This window comes from Bos taurus, chromosome 2, assembly GCF_002263795.3.
Source record: "Bos taurus isolate L1 Dominette 01449 registration number 42190680 breed Hereford chromosome 2, ARS-UCD2.0, whole genome shotgun sequence".
NCBI lineage: Eukaryota > Metazoa > Chordata > Mammalia > Artiodactyla > Bovidae > Bos > Bos taurus.
Genome location: NC_037329.1, coordinates 89,700,259 through 89,716,998, shown reverse-complemented (window position 1 = coordinate 89,716,998; position 16,740 = coordinate 89,700,259). Strand labels below are relative to the sequence as shown.

The 16,740-nt window shown below is 42.1% G+C and overlaps 1 protein-coding gene across 7 annotated transcripts in view; it reads right to left on the bottom strand.

Moving 5' to 3' along the window:
- Nucleotides 1–12,825, bottom strand: part of CFLAR (CASP8 and FADD like apoptosis regulator) — a 58,270-nt gene extending 45,445 nt beyond the window's left edge. For 3 of the 7 annotated variants that reach the window (NM_001012281.2, XM_024999538.2, XM_010802165.4), the window contains exon 1: nt 12,533–12,825. The gene's annotated coding sequence lies outside the window, so the exon portion shown is untranslated. The other 4 variants (XM_005202603.5, XM_024999533.2, XM_005202605.5 and 1 more) reach the window with 4 other exon arrangements.
- Between the last annotated feature and the right edge of the window lie 3,915 nt (nt 12,826–16,740).

Here is a 16,740-nt window from a genome sequence, read left to right as displayed (position 1 = left end):
CCATATGAAAAGATATTGAAGGCAAAATAGTATTCAGAGAAATGCAAATTTAAACTACAGTGAGATATTATTTCACATTGGTCAAATCTGTTACTACATGTCAGAGAAAATATAGTGAAATTAGAAACTTTACACATTGCTAGAGGAATTATAAATTGATTTGGCCACTTTAAAGAACAAGTTGCAATACCTGATAAAGATGAAAGCATATGTTACTCTATGACTTGAAAATTTTATTCCTAAATGAATATGCTTTTAAAATTCTTAGAATACCAAGACGTGTACATAATGTTCCAAGCATCAGTAAATCTTAGCACACAATAATGGTAACCACCTACAAGTCTACTAAAAGAGACTGAATAAAATGTCCCACTCCTTTGTAAAATACAATACAGCCATGAAAAATGAGGAACTGTGAATGAATCTCACAAACAGACAAAAAATAAAACAAATATTTCTGCTAAAGCAAAAAGTTGCTAAAGCATGCATACCATATCATGTGATCACTCACCTAGAGCCAGACATCCTGGAATGTGAAGTCCAGTGGGCCTTAGGAAGCATCACTATGAACAAAGTTAGTGGAGGTGATGGAATTCCAGTTGAGCTATTTCAAATCTAAAAGATGATGCTGTGAAAGTGCTGCATTCAATATGTCAGCAAATTTGGAAAACTCAGCAGTGTCCATAGGACTGGAAAAGGTCAGTTTTCATTCCAATCCCAAAGAAAGGCAATGCCAAAGAATGTTCAAACTACCACACAATTGCACTCATCTCACACACTAGTAAAGTAACGCTCAAAATTCTCCAAGCCAGGCTTCAGCAATATGTGAACCGTGAACTTCCTGATGTTCAAGCTGGTTTTAGAAAAGGCAGAGGAACCAGAGATCAAATTGCCAACATCCACTGGATCATCAAAAAAGCAAGAGAGTTCCAGAAAAAAACATCTATTTCTGCTTTACTGACTATGCTAAAGCCTTTGACTGTGTGGATCACAATAAACTGTGGAAAATTCTTCAAGAAATGGGAATACCAGACCACCTGACCTGCCTCTTGAGAAACCTATATGCAGGTCAGGAAGCAACAGTTAGAACTGGACACGGAACAACAGACTGGTTCCAAATAGGAAAAGGAGTACATCAAGGCTGTATATTGTCACCCTGCTTATTTAACTTCTATGCAGAGTACATCATGAGAAACGCTGGGCTGGAAGAAACACAAGCTGGAATCAAGATTGCCGGGAGAAATATCAATAACCTCAGATATGCAGATGACACCAAAAGTGAAGAAGAACTAAAGAGCCTCTTGATGAAAGTGAAAGAGGAGAGTGAAAAAGTTGGCTTAAAGCTCAACATTCAGAAAACGAAGATCATGGCATCTGGTCCCATCACTTCATGGGAAATAGATGGGGAAACAGTGTCAGACTTTATTTTTTTGGGCTCCAAAATGACTGCAGATGGTGATTGCAGCCATGAAATTAAAAGACACTTACTCCTTGGAAGGGAAGTTATGACCAACCTAGGGAGCATATTAAAAAGCAGAGACATTACTTTGCCAACAAAGGTCCATCTAGTCAAGGTTATGGTTTTTCCAGTAGTCATGTATGGATGTGAGAGTTGGACTATGAAGAAAGCTGAGCACAGAAGAATTGATGCTTTTGAACTGTGGTGTTGGAGAAGACTGTTGAAAGTCCCTTGGACTACAAGGAGATCCAACCAGTCCATCCTAAAGGAAATCAGTCCTGGGTGTTCATTGGAAGAACTGATGTTGCAGCTGAAACTCCAAAATTTTGGCCACCTGATGCAAAGAGCTGACTCATTTGAAAAGACCCTGATGTTGGGAACGATTGAAGGCAGGAGGAGAAGGGGATGACAGAGGATGAGATGGTTAGATGGCATCACCAACTCAATGGACATAAGTTTGGGTAAACTCCGGTAGTTGGTGATGGACAGGGAGGCCTGGCATCTGCGGTTCATGGGGTTGCAAAGAGTCGGACACGACTGAGTGACTGAACTGAACTGAAGATCTTTAATGTTAGTAATAATTTGGGGCTTTCCAGGTGGCGCAGCGGTAAAGAATCCACCTGTCAATGCAGGAGCCACAAGAGATGCAGGTTCAATCCCTGGGTCGGGAAGATCCCCTGGAGAAGGAATTGGCAACCCACACCAGTATTCTTGCCTCAGAAATCCCATGAACAGAGGAGCCTGGTAGGCTACAGTACATGGGGGTCGCAAAAGAGCTGGACACGACTGAGCAGCTGAGCATGCACACATGCTGAGCACTCTCAACTTACATAAGACCCTAAATGTTAGTAACAATACCATATATTGTTTAGGGATATGTGTATTAAAAATATTAAAACATATAATAATAATGAATAATTAACACAGAAAAGTGGTTTCTGTTGTGGGATTAACAAAACATCACTAGATAAAAATTCAGAGGGGAAGTGACTAAATTTGTAATATTTTACTACATATGCTCAGCAATAGATATACAGACAGTAAAATAAATACACCTCTGACCACATTCTCTGACCACAGTGCAATAAAATTAGAAGACAATAATTAGCTAAAAGGAAACCCTATATGTTCTTGAACTAAAAAAAGGAGTTTCTCTTTCTCTCTACTGCATGTAGCCCTTACCAGTTCAGTTAACAAGTACTGCATAGAAACAACCAGAGCATGCCATATAGAAACTATCTCATAGCATTGAAAATGCTTCAGAGCTTTTTTGGTGTATACATAGACAATCCTTAGAACAAGAAAGCCTAGAAGCATCCCAAAGTTACCATCAAAAAGAACAAGTCCAATTTTATTTAACATGATTCAAGAGATAGGGTAGAAGGGGGGCTTCCCTGGTTTCTCAGTGATAAAGAATCCAGCTGCCAATGCAGGAGGCTTGGGTTTGATCCCTGATCTGGGACGACCCCACATACCACAAAGCAACTGAGCCACTGGGCCACAACTATTGAGCCTGTGCTCTAGAGCCTGGGAGCTGCAAGTACCGAGTCCACATGTCCCAGCTACTGAAGCCCAAGTGCCCGAGAGCCCATGCTCTGCAGTAGGAGAAGCCACCTCAATGAGAGGCCCAGGCACAGCAATTAAAGAATAGTCCCTGCTCTCCGAAACAAGAGAAAAGTCAGCAATGAAGACCCAGCACAGCCAAAAACAAATAAATATATATTTTAAAAAGATAGGGTAGAAGGGATGCGGAGGGGGGTGGCAGGTAGAATGAGTTGTTTAGAGTTTGGGGAAAGGAGAGTGCTCATTACTTACCAGCCCTGTCCTGCCTGAGCTGCCTAGTTCAGCACCACACACCTCCTCTGAAGTCAACGGCTTCACCTCACTCAGAGACAAAGGAGCTGTCCAAGCGCAATTCTTTCTCCTTCCTTCTTTCAAAAACCCAGCCCTCCGAGTGACTGAGACTTCTGTTAGTGTTCTTTCACGCCCACTGTCTTAAGTCATTCACCTTTCCCAGCAGGGCAAAACTGGCAGCTGTGTGTGTTTCTAGAATTTTTAAGGAATTCCCCTTTCTGGCACCCCCTCTCTGGCAAATTTTAATTTAATGACTGTCTCTCCTTCGTTTCCTCACCCACACAAAATTTCCACATGGTACAAACTGTCCCCCACCTTCAGAGTCAGAGCAGTTCCAGTTTCACTTCTCAATAGTTGCGAATGATCACTGAATACACCAAATAAAGCAGATGTAAGTCATAAGGGTTCCTTTCCACTGGTTAATGGAAAGGGAAGGGTATCAGCTTCTAGAAGAAGAAACCACTCCAGGTGTTTTGAAAAACATTGATATAGGTGGATACAGGAGCTTACAAAAGTGCTGTAAGGACTTGAGGAATGGTCTCCTAACTGAGCTTCTGAGAAAGATTCCCAGGGCTCCCAGAAAGACCTCGTCTTGGCCAAGGCAGTGGGGACGCAGGAGGCTGTCAACAGTAGCACAGAGCTGAAGAACACCTCGGGGCTCCCCTGGTGGCCTAGTGGTTAAGAATCCTCCTGCCAATGGAGAGAACACAGATTCGATCCCTGGTCCAGGAAGATCCCACAAGGAGCAACTAATCCCATGTGCTGTAACTACTAAAGCTTATGTGCCCTACAGCCTGTGCTCTGCAACAAGAAAAGCCACTGCAATGAGAAGCCTGCACACCACAACAAAGAGTAGCCCCCACCCACCACAACTAGAGAAAGCCCGCATCCAGCAAGGAAGACCCAGCACAGCCAAAAATAAAGAAATCTTAAAAAAAAAAAAAAGAACAGCTCAGTCAATGATCCCAAGATCAGAGGGTCAATCAGCCCCCCATCTGCCTCTTCTGTCCCCACAGCTGGTGACTGGACTTAACAATGTGCTGCTTGAACCCCATCACCACCGCCCTGCTTGCCAGCAGGGAAACCAACAAGAGCAACCAGCTACTTGGTCTCTCCTCCACTTGGTTACAGATCCTGCCCACATGTACGTTATAAAGGAGTCTGGGAAATGCAGTTTGTGGTTTTCCACTCTTTAGACCTAAGTGAGAACGGGTCCTGAGCACCAACTGACACCAACTGACAGAAGGATATTCCAAGAGAACACTGTTGTCTTCTTTGTGGTTAGATCTTCTGCACAGACCCCAGTGCCTGACTCCTAGTAAGCACTCAATTAGTATTTGAATGAGTGAAAAGAGTTTCAGAATTCGCTTCAAGGCAACGGCCTCACTTTCTTAGCTCCCCAAATAGGACCTAGAAGCAAGGGCTACAAACCCTTTTCTGGCTAGCAGCTCAATTCTCTTGCCCTTTTGCCTCCTCACCACCAGCTCTGCAATACCTTGGTATGCCAGAACTTTCCAGTTTGAGCACTAAAATTTCCACTGTCCACGAAACTCCTCATCAGCAAACCGGGATGGTCACGCCAGCATCCCATCCTCAGATGGTGAGCGTCCACCACTCACAGATTTAGAGTAGAAGTCGTGCTGAATGGATGGGAAAAATCATCCCACACTCTTGTGGTTTTCAACATCAGCTGGCCCCTTACTGCTGCTTGGCATGCTATTTCAGGACTGCGGTCAGTTCCTTTCAAAAGCCCCTTCACCCCTTCCACCCTCACAGCTTTCTTCTATCCAAACACCACACTGGAGCCACTTCTCATCGACTGACCTTGCAGTTGATTGAGTGATCTCTTGCAACCTTCCACCTTCCCCTCCTGTCCCACACCTTCCTGGGCCATCCACTCCCCATTTGCCCTCTTGTCTCCACCCTTTCATCAACCTCTCTCTACCTTCAGGGACTCCTCCTCCTTCAGCTTGTAAACATGTTCATTCTCTTCCATCTTAAAAATAAAGAAAACCAAAAAACCCGTTCCACCTGAGATCCCCTGGACTTAACCAGTCTTTCGCTCTTTCTCCTTTCATGTGAAGCTGGGATTTCAGAAAGGGAGAGACTGCAACACGTGCTTCAGGTCCTTCAGTGTCTCAATTAACTCAAGATGCCTCCACAGGTGTCCCCTCCACCCCACACCCTTTACACAGTGAGACTCAGTGCCATACTGGAACCTGAAACAAAGGAAACTTCATTAATGTGGATACTGTCTTTAGTGAGAATTCTGATATTTTCTTCATCATGGATTTTTAGCATTCATGTCAATTTTTTCAAAATCTTGCATTAAAATATTATTTATCTCGATTTTTCACACCCCCTTAAATGATGGGCCTGAAATGAGTGCCTCACTCGCCTCACCCGAGTGTCCTCACCTGATGGTGCTCTTCTAGAGGCCTTGGTGGCCTCCTAGTGGCCAAATCCATGGTCACAGGGAAGTCATTTTTTACCCAAGCATTTAGATACTCTTCCTTGAAACTCTTCTCCCTTGGCTGACTTCACACCACTACATTTTACACTGTTTCCCTCTAACCTTCTCCAACCCCTCAGCACTCTTTCTGTACCTGCTTCTTAAATGAGGGGGTGCCCTAGCATCCATCTTTCTCGCTGGCCTGTCTGTTCCTCCTGCCTGTGGCCTCCCCATCTCCAAAGAGATCTATCAGAATGAACTTTCTGAAGTTCATGCTTGGACCAAAGCACTGTCCTAACTTCAGACCTTTCAATGACTCCTATCTCCCATCGCAGGTTCCAATTTCCTTTGCATTCAAGACTCTTCCAGGTCTGGCACCTGCCTTTACCTCTCATTAACACACACCTCGCACATTTGGCTTCAAACCAACCTCAACAAGGAGTTCTTACCCACACCTTTGCACCTTTGCCTGGATTACCTGGCAAAACCATGCTCAGCTTGCAGGGCCAGCTGAAGTGTTTCCTACATGTAAAGCTTTTCTGGGAAGAACTCACCCAGACTTGGTCAGTAGCTCCTTTGTTCCATCACCATATTATGTATATAAAGCTTTGTGGCACCCAGCATAGCCCCAGTAGGTGACAGTAAAATGTCACTTTATCAGGCTTTTCAATGTTTCTCACAGAATGCCAGCTTTGCCAGCAAACCATCTGGTATCAAAAGCACGTAACGTTCCCAGTAGCATAACTGCCAGTATGACTGGTCCCCGGCATACTTAAACCTATTCCAGGACAGATACACTTAGTATTCCCTTCTTTGTACAGCTTTGCTCATGGCATGGCAGGTCATGTTCACTGAGGCAGGAGAGCAAGTCATGTTCACTGACCCACAGCATGCAAGCAGATGTAATTTCCCAGCAATACAAAACAACTGAGTAGCAATGTGGAGAAGCCTGCCTTCCCAGCTGCAGAAAGCAGCATGTAAACCTGGAACTTTCAGGTGTCTGGGAATCCCCACTGAGATATGAAGATGAAGTGCCTGAGAGAGTCATCCAGAAGCTTCTAAAGAGATAAAGGAAGAAAGGGTTACATGATCCTGACCACGTTATGGGAGTTCAGTGCATCCACGCTGAACGTCACAGGACCCATGCTCCTCCTCCTCCATTTGTGTACAGAACCTGTGGATGTGGGCTCTGTGTGTGGCAATTTGAGCAGCCAATATAACAAAAGCAGCTTTTCTCCATCCATAGGCATTTTAACCCTAAGATAGTACACAAGATGGCATTTTGTGCCCACTATTTAAAATAACATGCTTAGTAACAAATCGTCACGTGGGTCCTGATTTCTGGAATGCTGCAGAAACGGTCTAGAAGACCATGTATTAAAGCAGAAGCATAAATGCATTCCACTTTGGAATTATTTATTGCGCATTTTAAATTTTTCATATGTTTCATTTTTTTAATTTAATATTTAATGCATACTTTTACCCACTGATACATTATGTATATGAAAATACATAATGTATCAGTGGCTGTGCTGTGCTTAGTCACTCAGTTGTGTCGACTCTTTGCAACCCCTGCAGACTGTAGCCCACCAGGCCCCTCTGTCCAAGGGGATTCTTCAGGCAAGAATACTGAAGTGGGTTGCCATGCCCTTCTCCAGGGAATCTTACCAACCCAGGGATTGAACCCGAGTCTCCCACATTGAAGGCAGGTTCTTTACCAACTGAGTCACCAGGGAAGCCCATCAGTGACTAAGAGGATGCATTAAAAAATTATTATATTTGGCTTCCCAATCATACATTTTAATTATAGCAAATTGCCCAGAAATTATAGTTGATCTCAATTATAAAATGACATAAAATTAGAAGGTATATCTTATAAAGTTCTTTGATGAAGCTCAGCCCCATGACTCTCATGGAAACTCCTACAAATTTCAACATAACATTACCTCACATCACTTCTCTGATTCACAATAGCTGGATACAGGCTGCAGAAAATGCGGGAATGAAAGAATCCCAGAAGGAGAAAGAATCTAGACCAAAAGGAGATGGTGAGTCATCTAACCATACTGAAACATGAGCAGAGTCACTAGGGAAAACTACTTAATGCAGTGGCCCCACTCCTCCTGAATCAAAGCAAATTTTCACTAGGGCAAACTTCCCCTAGAGAGCGCAAGCACCCAAAATTATCTCCCCTCCCTTACCTACTTTCTTCTTGAGTATTGTCATATGTGGTAAGCTCCCACTCATCTACATTAAGTTGTAGAGGAGTCCTGGCCAGGACTGCCAAGTTCACCCTCCTAGGCCTTGAACAGACTGGTCATCATCACAGGGCCCCAGCAGGCGGGCACTTGGGTCATGCCTACTCATCCTTACATCATCTACAAGGAAGCAAGATGAAGATGGTGGTAGAATGAGAAACAAGCTTAGAACCTGATTGTCAGATCCAGGAGACAGAGCTTGTGAAAGGAAGATTTTGCAATTCTATGGGGTAACAATGTTGTTGTTTAAGAACTAGGAGAGGCTCAATGGGGGCTTCACTGTTGGCTCAGTGGTAAAGAATCTGCCAACCAATGCAGGAGATGCAGGTTCAATTCCTTGGTTTGAGAAGCTTCCCTGGAGTAGGAAATGGCAACCTGCTCCAGTATCCTTGCCTGGAAAAGTCCATGGATAGTGGAGCCTGGTGGCTACAGCCGATGGTGTCACAAACAGTCGGACATGACTGAGTGACTGAGGGCACACACTGTATCGAATACGGTAGTGCAGTATCACAAGCCCAGGACGTTCACTTGATGCCAGCCCCCGTAGGCCAACTATTTACTGGACTACTGTACTTTCAAAGTACTGTACTGTAAGCTTTAAAATGTTTTCTTGGAACATCACTGAAAGTCCACTGTTTACGACTCTGTGCTTTCAGTGCAAGAGGCTTGGGTTCTGAAGCAGGAGGAAGATGAGTAAAGTGATAGGAGAGTCATTCCCTGTGAACAGAAACTCTAAGACAAGAATAGCAGGACAATTAAGAAAGGAAGACTGAGGGCAGCCACAGAAAACTTACATAGCAGGTAAACTCCTAAATGTAGCTGGACTGTCCCCCACTCCTTCCCTAATACTTTAATCTCTGTCCTAACTCTGTAACTTTGCAAGAATATTTGCCTCCATCTGGAATGTCCTCTTTACTCTCCACCTCTAAATTAATATCTAAACCTTTCTCCAGCTTCCCAGGTGACATAGTGGTAAAGAATCCACCTGCCAATGCAGGAGACTCAAGAGACATGGGGTCCATCCCTGGGCCAGAAATATCCCCTGGAGAAGGAAATGGCAACCCATGCCAGTATTACTGCTTGGAAAATTCCATGGGCAGAGTAGCCTGGCAGGCTACAGTCCAAAGGGTCGCAAAGAGCTGGACACGACTGAGCACGCAGGCAAACTTTTCTCAAAGCCTAATTCAGGTTTCTAATTCAGGTTTCTCTACTCCTTGAGGCTCCCTGAATGATTCCAGCCCACATAAATCTCCTGAATAGACTAGTATATGTTTACTATATAAATGATATCACTTAGTCCTTAAAAAAAGAGACAGCAAGGAGGCTGGGCCCTGTGCAGGCCACACATTTCTCATTCTCAAAGTCAGGAGACCTCTTAGACTATACATGCGCAGAAAGGCTACTTAGAGGTCAAAAGAGAAGAAGGCCAAGAGATAGTCTACCCAAACACCTCTGTGATAGAATCTATTTTACCTAAGAATGCATACACACACATGGGAGGAGGATCTTGAGATATACCAAATACAGACTCCGAACCAGGCAAGTCAAAATAATTGGCCAAAGGAAACCCAGAAGAAATGTCTCATAACAGTGATTAAAACTGCCACAAGGGCAAGATTCAGGGACTCTCACTCTGAGTCTGCCCGTGTGTCTATTCACACATATGGTACTCTTTTTCCTCCTAATAAATATTTAACTTGTTTCATTACTTTCTGTCTTTGTGGGAATTCTTTTCCTCAAAACCAAAGGACCAGGGCCTTGTCACTGACCACTGGTCAGGTGGCTAGGATTTGGTGCTCTCATTGCTGTGACCCAGCCTCAATCTCTGGCTGGAGAACAGAAGCCCCCCTACAAGTCACTGCAGGCTGAGGCCACCTGAGATCATACCAACCCTGATTGAGGAACAAGATCCCACATGCCATTCGGTGCAGTCAAAATTAAAAAGAAAAGAAAGTAAGAGAATTCTTGACCTATCATAAAAAATACAAATTAAAATTTAAAAAAAGAAACTGAAGAATGGATGATTTAAAAAAACCAAAGAAAAAAAAAGATTAATGACTATATCATTTACCCCAGAGCAACAACAAAACAGAAAGCTTTGGTTTTGTGTTTGTTATGTATTATTTGTTTGAAAAGTATTGTACACCTATTACAGTACAGTACTGTATAGCCATGGAGAAGGAAATGGCAATCCACTCCAGTCTTTTTGCCTGGAGAATTCCCATGGACAGAGGAGCCTGGCAGGCTACAGTCCATGGGTTCGCAAGAGTCAGACACGACTTAGCGACTAAACCACCACCACCACTGTAGAGCCAATTGTGTTAGTTGGGTACCCAGGCTAACTTTATTGGACTTAGGAACAAACTGGACTTACCAACATTCTCTCTGAATGGAACTTTGAGGATTTACTATACTTCGGACAGAACAGAAACTGGAGGACAACATCTGACACACCTAGCTGTGGCTTCCAAGGCAAGCATTAAGCTCCTGTGGGCTTCCTGCCTGGCAGCCTGCCAGAAACCACAGCCCAAAACAAACTTCCTGCTCCAGACCGCTTTGCCCCCACACCTTAAAAACTCTACAGGTACACATTACGTGCTGTCTCTCCAGACAATAGACTCTGCCTTGTGTGGGCAAAGAACCCACCTGGAGTTGGTCAGGGGGTGGGGGGATTACTTGTCTCAAGCCAAGACAGCAGTGGGCATGGCCGTTGCTGGTAATGGGACTTGAGGTCACCCCAGGGACCAAACCTATACTTCCTTTTCAGTTATGAACAAGTCCACTGCCACCACTCAGAAAAACTACCCATGACTATCCCCTCACAACTCCCCAGTTGTGCAAGATTTCCAGAGGGCAGGGGCAAGGGGCCCCTGTGGGCCTGCAGGTGGATTCACCTTGGAGAGCGGGTGCCAGATGATAAATAACAGTGTTAAATGAAGTGCAAATGTCACTTTCAAATATAAAACATGAAGTCCTTAGGAAAAACCATTCTAATCAGGATGTCCAACCCAGAAGCTATAAGTAGAACAAAAGTGTTAACACTAAAAATGCAACTTCTGTAGGGCAAACACATTCAAAATTCCCTTACAAACCCTAGTCTTTTTTCTAAGTGTTGGAGTTAGGCCAAGTTTCTTTTCTTTTCTTTTCTTTTTTTGGCTCTCCCAAAGAAACTTTTTAAAGATTATTCAGGGGAATCACTGAAGGGAAATTACCCAGAACTCCGTTTATCTTATCTAAAATCTCTTACCTGAAGCAGGTCAACCCTGAGAGCTCTATCCTAGTTTTAAATCATATTTTGTCGGTGTCCAACAAGCTCCCTACTGGCTCTTCGTCTCAATGTGTAAACAAATTTCAAATGTCAACAAATGAAACTATTGGAGAACCTTGGCGTCCTTGAACTTACTTCCTGTAACCTTCAACTAAAAACTTGTTCTGAATTTCAGTGGCCTTTGTTCTGTTGCCTTCCACTGTTAATATTAAAAAAAAAAAAAAAAAGCCCTGACCAGACATTCCCCAGGTCCTATTAAGGGAAAAAGCGGGGGAGGAAGGAACAAGTTTATTTCAAGGCTCTACAAAAAGTCTTATCCATCAGTCATTGCGAACTTTCCTAAGGGAAGCTGTTCTTCCAGTTTGCCAAAACACACATCACACACTGCTTTAAGAAAGGGCAGCCCTAACCTACTTCACCAGGCTATTGCAAAAGAGTAAAAATTCCCGTCCTACCAGACGCTTCCGCGGAGACACACTACAGCACACAAAGTCCCAGTTCTCATCAACTTTGCCAAAGGAAAGCTGCCAGACTTTTCATCAGGTCACGCCGAAGGGAGCAACCCTCGGGATGTCCCTAAGCAAAGTTTGCAAAACACTGGGGATCTGCCACCAAAGTTGCGGTCCTGGGGCTTCATTCTTGGGCGAGTCTCTGGGTCTGGGCGATCCCGCGCCCAAACGGGTACCTGGGATCCTGGGAGACTCAGGCGGCCCTCCAGAGAATTGGGGCAGCTCCAGCTGGTCTAGGCCCAGGGGGCAAACCGAAGATAACAGATCTACGAGGGGAAGGAGAGGGTGGGAGGAACTGAGAGAGTAGCATTGCCATTTATACCCTACGATGTGTAAAACAGCTAGTGGGAAGCTGCTGTATAGCACAGGGAGCTCAGCCCCACGCTCCGTGAGGACCTAGAGGGGTGGGATGGGGGCCTGGAGGGTGGGAGGGAAGTTCAAGAGGGAGCGGATGTACTATACTTATGGCTGATTCTTGGTTGTTGTTCCGCAGAAACCAACACAACGCTGTAAAGCAACTGTCCTCCAATTAAAAACTTAAAAATTCATGAACATAATATATATATCTCTCTCTCTCTCTCTACAGGACTGAGTCACCTGCTAGAAGTCCCACCCCTCCCCTGCCCCCTGCCCCACACCCCCGCCCAGGCGCAGTGCCAGGAAGCGCCAGTCCGGGTGAACTCGAGAGGCAACGTGGGAGGGTCGGGGGTGGGGGTGGGGGGGTGCACCTACCGTCCAGCCTGCGGTGAGGCTCTCCTCTGGCTGCAGCCCAGACTTCACTCCGACGCCTGAAAATCCGCAGGCAAGATGGAGAAAAAGAAACCGAAAGTCTGAAAGCAGACGTGGCTTTCCTGTCCAGTCCGCAAGCGCTCTGGGCTTCCTCTCCCTGGACTTGTCTCTGATCCTATAAAAACTTTTCACTTTATGAAAGTCTGATGGTCCGACATTCACTGTGTTAGACCCCACTCACCCGCCCTTCCAGTAGAACCGGTGCCAGGCCACAGCCCCCTTGTCGTCTATTTCCTGTTTTTACTTCTCTACGTGTTTGCTAAGAACTCTGGGCGGTTGCTTACCAAGCAGTTCTAGTTGTCTCTAGCAACAAGCACTAGCAGTTTTGTTGCTGATGTACTGGAAAATAATAAATAGCAAATGTAAAAGCGCTATATGCTTTAATGCTCACAACTACTTTCTTCTGATTTTTTTTTTAAGTTTCTGAACTTATCTTGAAAAATATTTAAACTTACAGGAAAGTTGCAAAAATAACTGCAAATGGAAATATTCCATTTCCCAGAGCCCTACTTGGATTTCTATAATACCAGATAACAACATCAGAAGAGGTTTAGCAAAATTTAAGGGGTGGGGGTTGGAGGTGGGAGGGGATAAACTTCACTAAAGTAATCCAGTCAGGCACTAAACAAATAAGCATGCATGCTTATAATAAATAAAAGAGGTTGCTGAGGCTGGTGAGTGAGGAGTAAACAAGTACCCAGAGTTGCTATATTATCTAAAATGTCCAGTTTTCTGTACACCCTTCTGTATCTAAAACTTATAACCAGCAAGGACTTATTGTATAGCATGTGGATCAAAGTTATGTGGCAGTCTGGATGTGAGGGGAGTTTGGGGGAGAATGGATACATGTATATGTATGCCTGTGTCCCTTTGCTTTTCAACTGAAACTATCACAAAACTGTTAATTGGCTATATCCCAATAGAAAATAAACTGTTTAAATTTTTTTAAATATAAAATAAAATGTCCAGTTTCTAACAAAAATTATGAGGCATGCAAGGAACCAGGAAAGTACGATCCAACCATCGGGAAAATAGGGAACAGGAAATGCCTTTGAGAGCAACAGGATGTTGGATTTATCAGAAAAATAATTCAAAGTAGCTATTATAAGCATGTTCACAAAACTAAAGAAAAGCATGATTAAAGTATGACAATAATGTCATACCAAATAGAAATATCAATAGAGATATATTTAGCCCCTAGAGCAGGGATGTGACTTTGTAATTATAGAAATGAAGCAAACAAATTTCTGAATTTGAAAAGTACAATAACTAAAATAACTTTATTAGAGGCTTAACAGGAAACTCAAACTGGCAGAAGAAAGAATAAGCTATCTTGAAGATAGATAGATAGAGATTATGTTCCCAAGAACAGAGAAAAATAAAAAGAGCCTCAGAGAAATGTGGACATCATTAAGAACACCAGCATGTGCATAGTAGGAGTACTAGAAGGACAGGGGAATGAAAAAGCAACAGAAAAAATATTCAAAAATTAATGGCTAAAAGCTTTCTAAATTTATTGAAAAACTATCTCACATATCTAGGAAACTCAACAAATTCCAAATGGGATGAATGCAAGAGATCTACAAACACAACATAGCAAAAATGCTGAAAGTCAAAGGAAGAAATCTTGAAATCAGCAAGAGAAAAATGACTCATGACCTACAAGTTAATGCCAGTAAGATTAATAACTGACTTTTAAGGAAAAACAAGAGAAACCAGAAGGCAATATCATAACATACTCAAAGTGCTCCAAGAAACAATCTTATGAAAATAAGTTGGTGAAATAAGGTTAAATGGTTTCCCAAACAAACAAAAACTGAGAGAATTTTTGCTAGCAGATGTGTCTTACAAGAATACTAAAGGACAAAAGCAAATAACAGGTTGAAAGCAATAATCCCAGACAGTAATTCAAATTTATACCAAAAGAAAAACAAAACATCAGAAAAGGCAATTGTATAATTAGAAGAGACAGTATAAATGAATTTTTATTTAAAAAAAATAGTGAATGATTGTGCCTGTAACATAAAATTAATACGTGTAATGTATTTGCTAATAACAGCACAAAAGAGGTGGGTGGGAGAAAAGCTACATTGGGATAAAGAAATGATTACAGACTAAAGTAGTATAATAACAATGCATTGTTGGTTGTATAACATTAATTGATGCTTTATATATATATATATAATAAAATGCCACAAAGTGGTGGTCACGCAGGAAGAAGGGAGTACAGCTATACACGAGTAATGTTTCTATATAAAACTGGAAATAACTGGTGTAAATCCAAAGCTGCTTCTGATAAATTAAGCTATATATGGTAAACCTCAGAGCAACCTCTGAAACAATTTGAAAAATATATAGTGAAAAATAATTAAAGAAATTAAGATGCTTTATTAGAATATATTTCCTTAATGTAAAAGAAAGCAACAAAAGAGGAACAGAGGGACAAGAAAGACATATGACAAATAGAAAACCAAAAGAAAAATGAGCCATGCAAATCCAGTAACAATAATAACATTAAATTAAAATAGATTAAATGATCCAACCAAAAGGAAAGTTTGCTAGGCTGGATTTAAAAAAATAAAAAATCTATGGAGACTTCCATAGGTCCAACGGTTCTTACAACAATAAATAAGACATAGAAGAATCAACAATGACAGTTGAAAACTTTGACATTCTACTTTCAATAATGGACAGAATGAGACAGATAGTCAAAAAGAAAAATAGAAGGCTTGAGCAATGCCATAAACCAGCTAGACCTAACTGACAGCCATAGAACACTCCACCCAGCAATAGAATGTACATTATCACCATATAGGAATATATATTCAAGTGTACATGGAATATTATCCAGGCTATACCATCTGCCAGGCTCTAAAACACACCTCAATAAATTTAAAGGAACAGAAATAATATAAAGTATGTTTTCTGGCCACAGTGAAATGAAATTAGAAGCCAATAACAGGGAAAATGGGTAAAACTTACAAGTCTGTGGAAAATAAATAACAAATCTGTGGAAAATAAATAACACACTCCTAAGTAACCAGTGGGTCAAAAAGGAAATCAAAAGGAAAATCTGAAAATACTTTGAGGTGAATGAAAATCAAGCACAACATTTCAAAACTTTTGAAGTAGAGCTAAAGCAGTGCTTAGAGAGACATTTATAACTTTAAATGTCCATATTAAGCAAAAAGAAAGATCTCAAATCAATAACCTAAACTTCGACTTTAAGATATGGGTAAAAGAAGAGCAAACAAAACCTAAAGCAGCCAGAAGCAAGAAAATAATACAGATTAAAGTGGAATAGAAAAACAATAGAGAAAATCAATTAAACAAGCAAAAAGCTGATTTTTAATAATTTAGTTATTAATTTTTTAACTGTGCTGGGTCTTCATTGCTGTGCTCAGGCTTTCTCTAGTTGCAGCGAGTGGGGGCTACTCTTTAGCTGTGTTGTGTGGACTTCTCACTGAAGTGGTTTCTCTTGTTGCCGAGCACGCGCTCTAGAGCCTGGGCTTCGGTAGTTGCTGCTCTTGGGCTTAGTTGCCCTGAAGCACGTGGAGCCCAGAGGAGGGCTCAAACCCATGTCCACTGCATTGGCAGGTGGATTCTTAACCAGTGGACCACCAAGGAAGTTCCCAAAAATAATTTTTTGAAAAGGTGAAAAAAATTGCAAATCTTTGGCTACATTGACCAAGAGGAAAAGAAATTTCAAATTACTCAGAAATGAAATAGGGTACATTACTACTGATCCAACAGAAATCAAAAGGATTATAAAGGAACACTATGAATAATTGTACTACAACAAATTAGACAACCTAGATGGACAAATTCCTAGAAAGACACAAATGATCAAAACTGACTCAAGAAGAAATAGACAGTTACTCAGATTGTCACTTTGTAGATCTATACAACTAGAGAGTAGCCCTCATTCTCCACAGGTAGAGAAAGCCCTTGTGCAGCAATGAAGACTCAGTACTGCCAAAAATAAAAAAATAATTAATTAATTTTTAAAAGGTGAAGAAATTTAACAATCTACCCACAAAGAAAAGCTCAGACTCAGTTTCATTTGTAAATTCTACCAAACTCTTAAGGAAGAATAATCTTTACAAACTCTTCCAAAAAACAGAAGAGGAGTGTATTAGTTTGCTGGGGTT